The 6,530-nt window shown below is 39.1% G+C and overlaps 1 non-coding gene across 1 annotated transcript; it reads right to left on the bottom strand.

Moving 5' to 3' along the window:
* Positions 1 to 6,458: 6,458 nt before the first annotated feature.
* trnac-gca (transfer RNA cysteine (anticodon GCA)) lies at positions 6,459 to 6,530 on the bottom strand. The gene has a single exon. It is a non-coding gene; the product is annotated as a tRNA-Cys (tRNA).

Raw genomic sequence — 6,530 nt, 5'->3', positions numbered from 1 at the left:
TATGTCTGATCATCCAAAATTGGAAAAAATGGTCTAACAAGGGCCATTTTAGATGGAGAGTTATTTTGCCTAATCAAGAACGCTCCCTCTTAGAAAACACACCAGTAATGCATTTGATTTCAAGTGGATCGAACATTTTTAACCTGACACCTCTGGATCTCAAGAGTAAAACACTACCCACTCTGTTTGGAACTGTTTGACTGAGAGAAAAACCATCTAATGACGGACATTTTAGAATGAGTAACATAATCTAAAAAAGATTACTCCAACCGTCAAGATACACTTAGAAAGCACTTCATTTTAACTTCTCTCATTCCCCTCCCATCCGGTCCCAGCTTCATTCCATGTTTTACTGACTGTTGACATCTAGTGGAAGGCGTTTGAAGTGCAAACAGATCCATATATTACAGAGAATTGAATAGGCGATGACTTTAACAATGACCACTCTCAGAATTTTCACTTCCTGTTTGGATTTTTTCTCAGGTTTTTGCCTGCCATATGAGTTCTGTTATACTCACAGACATCATTCAAACAGTTTTAGAAGCTTGAGAGTGTTTTCTATCCAAAATTAATAATAATTTGCATATATTAGCATCTGGGACAGAGTAGGAGGCAGTTCACTATGGGCATGCAATTCATCCAAAAGTGAAAATGCTGCCCCCTATATCAAAGAAGTTAACGGCGCACCAGAATTTGAATCTGGGACCTCTTGATCTGCAGTCTATTGCACTTCCAACTTCGTTTGGAACTGTCTGACTGAGAGAAAAAAGATCTAATAAGGTACATTTTAGATTGAGTAACAACTCGTGAAAAATAGCACTCCATCTCTAAAGACTGACTTAGAAAGTACAAGTCTACAAGGGGGCACTAGGATTTGAACCTGGGACCTCTTGTTCTGCAGTCAAATGCTCTACCACTGAACTATACCCCCTATGTCTGATCATCCAAAATTGGAAAAAATGGTCTAACAAGGGCCATTTTAGACGGAGAGTTATTTTGCCTAATCAAGAACGCTCCCTCTTAGAAAACACACCAGTAATGCATTTGATTTCAAGTGGATCGAACATTTTTAACCTGACACCTCTGGATCTCAAGAGTAAAACACTACCCACTCTGTTTGGAACTGTTTGACTGAGAGAAACAACATCTAATGACGGACATTTTAGATTGAGTAACATAATCTAAAAAAGATTACTCCAACCGTCAAGATACACTTAGAAAGCACTTCATTTTAACTTCTCTCATTCCCCTCCCATCCGGTCCCAGCTTCATTCCATGTTGTACTGACTGTTGACATCTAGTGGAAGGCGTTTGAAGTGCAAACAGATCCATATATTACAGAGAATTGAATAGGCGATGACTTTAACAATGACCACTCTCAGAATTTTCACTTCCTGTTTGTATTTCTTCTCAGGTTTTTGCCTGCCATATGAGTTCTGTTATACTCACAGACATCATTCAAACAGTTTTAGAAGCTGGAGAGTGTTTTCTATCCAAAATTAATAATAATTTGCATATATTAGCATCTGGGACAGAGTAGGAGGCAGTTCACTATGGGCACGCAATTCATCCAAAAGTGAAAATGCTGCCCCCTATATCAAAGAAGTTAACGGCGCACCAGAATTTGAATCTGGGACCTCTTGATCTGCAGTCTATTGCACTTCCAACTTCGTTTGGAACTGTCTGACTGAGAGAAAAATGATCTAATAAGGTACATTTTAGATTGAGTAACAACTCGTGAAAAATAGCACTCCATCTCTAAAGATGGACTTAGAAAGTACATGTCTACAAGGGGGCACTAGGATTTGAACCTGGGAACTCTTGATCTGCAGTCAAATGCTCTACCACTGAACTATACCCCCTATGTCTGATCATCCAAAATTGGAAAAAATGGTCTAACAAGGGCCATTTTAGATGGAGAGTTATTTTGCCTAATCAAGAACGCTCCCTCTTAGAAAACACACCAGTAATGCATTTGATTTCAAGTGGATCGAACATTTTTAACCTGACACCTCTGGATCTCAAGAGTAAAACACTACCCACTCTGTTTGGAACTGTTTGACTGAGAGAAACAACATCTAATGACGGACATTTTAGATTGAGTAACATAATCTAAAAAAGATTACTCCAACCGTCAAGATACACTTAGAAAGCACTTAATTTTAACTTCTCTCATTCCCCTCCCATCCGGTCCCAGCTTCATTCCATGTTGTACTGACTGTTGACATCTAGTGGAAGGCGTTTGAAGTGCAAACAGATCCATATATTACAGAGAATTGAATAGGCGATGACTTTAACAATGACCACTCTCAGAATTTTCACTTCCTGTTTGTATTTTTTCTCAGGTTTTTGCCTGCCATATGAGTTCTGTTATACTCACAGACATCATTCAAACAGTTTTAGAAGCTTGAGAGTGTTTTCTACCCAAAATTAATAATAATTTGCATATATTAGCATCTGGGACAGAGTAGGAGGCAGTTCACTATGGGCATGCAATTCATCCAAAAGTGAAAATGCTGCCCCCTATATCAAAGAAGTTAACGGCGCACCAGAATTTGAATCTGGGACCTCTTGATCTGCAGTTTATTGCACTACCAACTTCGTTTGGAACTGTCTGACTGAGAGAAAAAAGATCTAATAAGGTACATTTTAGAATGAGTAACAACTCGTGAAAAATAGCACTCCATCTCTAAAGACTGACTTAGAAAGTACATGTCTACAAGAGGGCAATAGGATTTGAACCTGGGACCTCTTGATCTGCAGTCTAATGCTCTACCACTGAGCTATACCCCCTATGTCTGATCATCCAAAATTGGAAAAAATGGTCTAACAAGGGCCATTTTAGACGGAGAGTTATTTTGCCTAATCAAGAACGCTCCCTCTTAGAAAACACACCAGTAATGCATTTGATTTCAAGTGGATCGAACATTTTTAACCTGACACCTCTGGATCTCAAGAGTAAAACACTACCCGCTCTGTTTGGAACTGTTTGACTGAGAGAAACAACATCTAATGACGGACATTTTAGATTGAGTAACATAATCTAAAAAAGATTACTCCATCCGTCAAGATACACTTAGAAAGCACTTCATTTTAACTTCTCTCATTCCCCTCCCATCCGGTCCCAGCTTCATTCCATGTTGTACTGACTGTTGACATCTAGTGGAAGGCGTTTGAAGTGCAAACAGATCCATATATTACAGAGAATTGAATAGGCGATGACTTTAACAATGACCACTCTCAGAATTTTCACTTCCTGTTTGTATTTCTTCTCAGGTTTTTGCCTGCCATATGAGTTCTGTTATACTCACAGACATCATTCAAACAGTTTTAGAAGCTGGAGAGTGTTTTCTATCCAAAATTAATAATAATTTGCATATATTAGCATCTGGGACAGAGTAGGAGGCAGTTCACTATGGGCACGCAATTCATCCAAAAGTGAAAATGCTGCCCCCTATATCAAAGAAGTTAACGGCGCACCAGAATTTGAATCTGGGACCTCTTGATCTGCAGTCTATTGCACTTCCAACTTCGTTTGGAACTGTCTGACTGAGAGAAAAAAGATCTAATAAGGTACATTTTAGATTGAGTAACAACTCGTGAAAAATATCACTCCATCTCTAAAGATGGACTTAGAAAGTACATGTCTACAAGGGGGCACTAGGATTTGAACCTGGGAACTCTTGATCTGCAGTCAAATGCTCTACCACTGAACTATACCCCCTATGTCTGATCATCCAAAATTGGAAAAAATGGTCTAACAAGGGCCATTTTAGATGGAGAGTTATTTTGCCTAATCAAGAACGCTCCCTCTTAGAAAACACACCAGTAATGCATTTGATTTCAAGTGGATCGAACATTTTTAACCTGACACCTCTGGATCTCAAGAGTAAAACACTACCCACTCTGTTTGGAACTGTTTGACTGAGAGAAACAACATCTAATGACGGACATTTTAGATTGAGTAACATAATCTAAAAAAGATTACTCCAACCGTCAAGATACACTTAGAAAGCACTTCATTTTAACTTCTCTCATTCCCCTCCCATCCGGTCCCAGCTTCATTCCATGTTGTACTGACTGTTGACATCTAGTGGAAGGCGTTTGAAGTGCAAACAGATCCATATATTACAGAGAATTGAATAGGCGATGACTTTAACAATGACCACTCTCAGAATTTTCACTTCCTGTTTGGATTTTTTCTCAGGTTTTTGCCTGCCATATGAGTTCTGTTATACTCACAGGCATCATTCAAACAGTTTTAGAAGCTTGAGAGTGTTTTCTATCCAAAATTAATAATAATTTGCATATATTAGCATCTGGGACAGAGTAGGAGGCAGTTCACTATGGGCATGCAATTCATCCAAAAGTGAAAATGCTGCCCCCTATATCAAAGAAGTTAACGGCGCACCAGAATCTGAATCTGGGACCTCTTGATCTGCAGTCTATTGCACTTCCAACTTCGTTTGGAACTGTCTGACTGAGAGAAAAAAGATCTAATAAGGTACATTTTAGAATGAGTAACAACTCGTGAAAAATAGCACTCCATCTCTAAAGACTGACTTAGAAACTACATGTCTACAAGAGGGCACTGGGATTTGAACCTGGGACCTCTTGATCTGCAGTCAAATGCTCTACCACTTAGCTATACCCCCTATGTCTGATCATCCAAAATTGGAAAAAATGGTCTAACAAGGGCCATTTTAGACGGAGAGTTATTTTGCCTAATCAAGAACGCTCCCTCTTAGAAAACACACCAGTAATGCATTTGATTTCAAGTGGATCGAACATTTTTAACCTGACACCTCTGGATCTCAAGAGTAAAACACTACCCACTCTGTTTGGAACTGTTTGACTGAGAGAAACAACATCTAATGACGGACATTTTAGATTGAGTAACATAATCTAAAAAAGATTACTCCAACCGTCAAGATACACTTAGAAAGCACTTCATTTTAACTTCTCTCATTCCCCTCCCATCCGGTCCCAGCTTCATTCCATGTTGTACTGACTGTTGACATCTAGTGGAAGGCGTTTGAAGTGCAAACAGATCCATATATTACAGAGAATTGAATAGGCGATGACTTTAACAATGACCACTCTCAGAATTTTCACTTCCTGTTTGGATTTTTTCTCAGGTTTTTGCCTGCCATATGAGTTCTGTTATAATCACAGACATCATTCAAACAGTTTTAGAAGCTTGAGAGTGTTTTCTACCCAAAATTAATAATAATTTGCATATATTAGCATCTGGGACAGAGTATGAGGCAGTTCACTATGGGCATGCAATTCATCCAAAAGTGAAAATGCTGCCCCCTATATCAAAGAAGTTAACGGCGCACCAGAATTTGAATCTGGGACCTCTTGATCTGCAGTCTATTGCACTTCCAACTTCGTTTGGAACTGTCTGACTGAGAGAAAAAAGATCTAATAAGGTACATTTTAGATTGAGTAACAACTCGTGAAAAATAGCACTCCATCTCTAAAGACTCACTTAGAAAGTACATGTCTACAAGAGGGCACTAGGATTTGAACCTGGGACCTCTTGAACTGCAGTCAAATGCTCTACCACTGAGCCATACCCCTGAGCTATACCCCCTATGTCTGTTCATCCAAAATTGGAAAAAATGGTCTAACAAGGGCCATTTTAGATGGAGAGTTATTTTGCCTAATCAAGAATGCTCCCTCTTAGAAAACACACCAGTAATGCATTTGATTTCAAGTGGATCGAACATTTTTAACCTGACACCTCTGGATCTCAAGAGTAAAACACTACCCACTCTGTTTGGAACTGTTTGACTGAGAGAAAAACCATCTAATGACGGACATTTTAGATTGAGTAACATAATCTAAAAAAGATTACTCCAACCGTCAAGATACACTTAGAAAGCACTTCATTTTAACTTCTCTCATTCCCCTCCCATCCGGTCCCAGCTTCATTCCATGTTGTACTGACTGTTGACATCTAGTGGAAGGCGTTTGAAGTGCAAACAGATCCATATATTACAGAGAATTGAATAGGCGATGACTTTAACAATGACCACTCTCAGAATTTTCACTTCCTGTTTGGATTTTTTCTCAGGTTTTTGCCTGCCATATGAGTTCTGTTATACTCACAGACATCATTCAAACAGTTTTAGAAGCTTGAGAGTGTTTTCTACCCAAAATTAATAATAATTTGCATATATTAGCATCTGGGACAGAGTAGGAGGCAGTTCACTATGGGCATGCAATTCATCCAAAAGTGAAAATGCTGCCCCCTATATCAAAGAAGTTAACGGCGCACCAGAATTTGAATCTGGGACCTCTTGATCTGCATTCTATTGCACTTCCAACTTCGTTTGGAACTGTCTGACTGAGAGAAAAAAGATCTAATAAGGTACATTTTAGAATGAGTAACAACTCGTGAAAAATAGCACTCCATCTCTAAAGACTGACTTAGAAAGTACATGTCTACAAGAGGGCACTAGGATTTGAACCTGGGACCTCTTGATCTGCAGTCAAATGCTCTACCACTGAGCTATACCCCC

This window comes from Salvelinus fontinalis, chromosome 29 (assembly GCF_029448725.1).
Source record: "Salvelinus fontinalis isolate EN_2023a chromosome 29, ASM2944872v1, whole genome shotgun sequence".
In the NCBI taxonomy this organism is placed as follows: domain Eukaryota; kingdom Metazoa; phylum Chordata; class Actinopteri; order Salmoniformes; family Salmonidae; genus Salvelinus; species Salvelinus fontinalis.
This window is presented reverse-complemented; position numbering and strand designations above follow the sequence as displayed.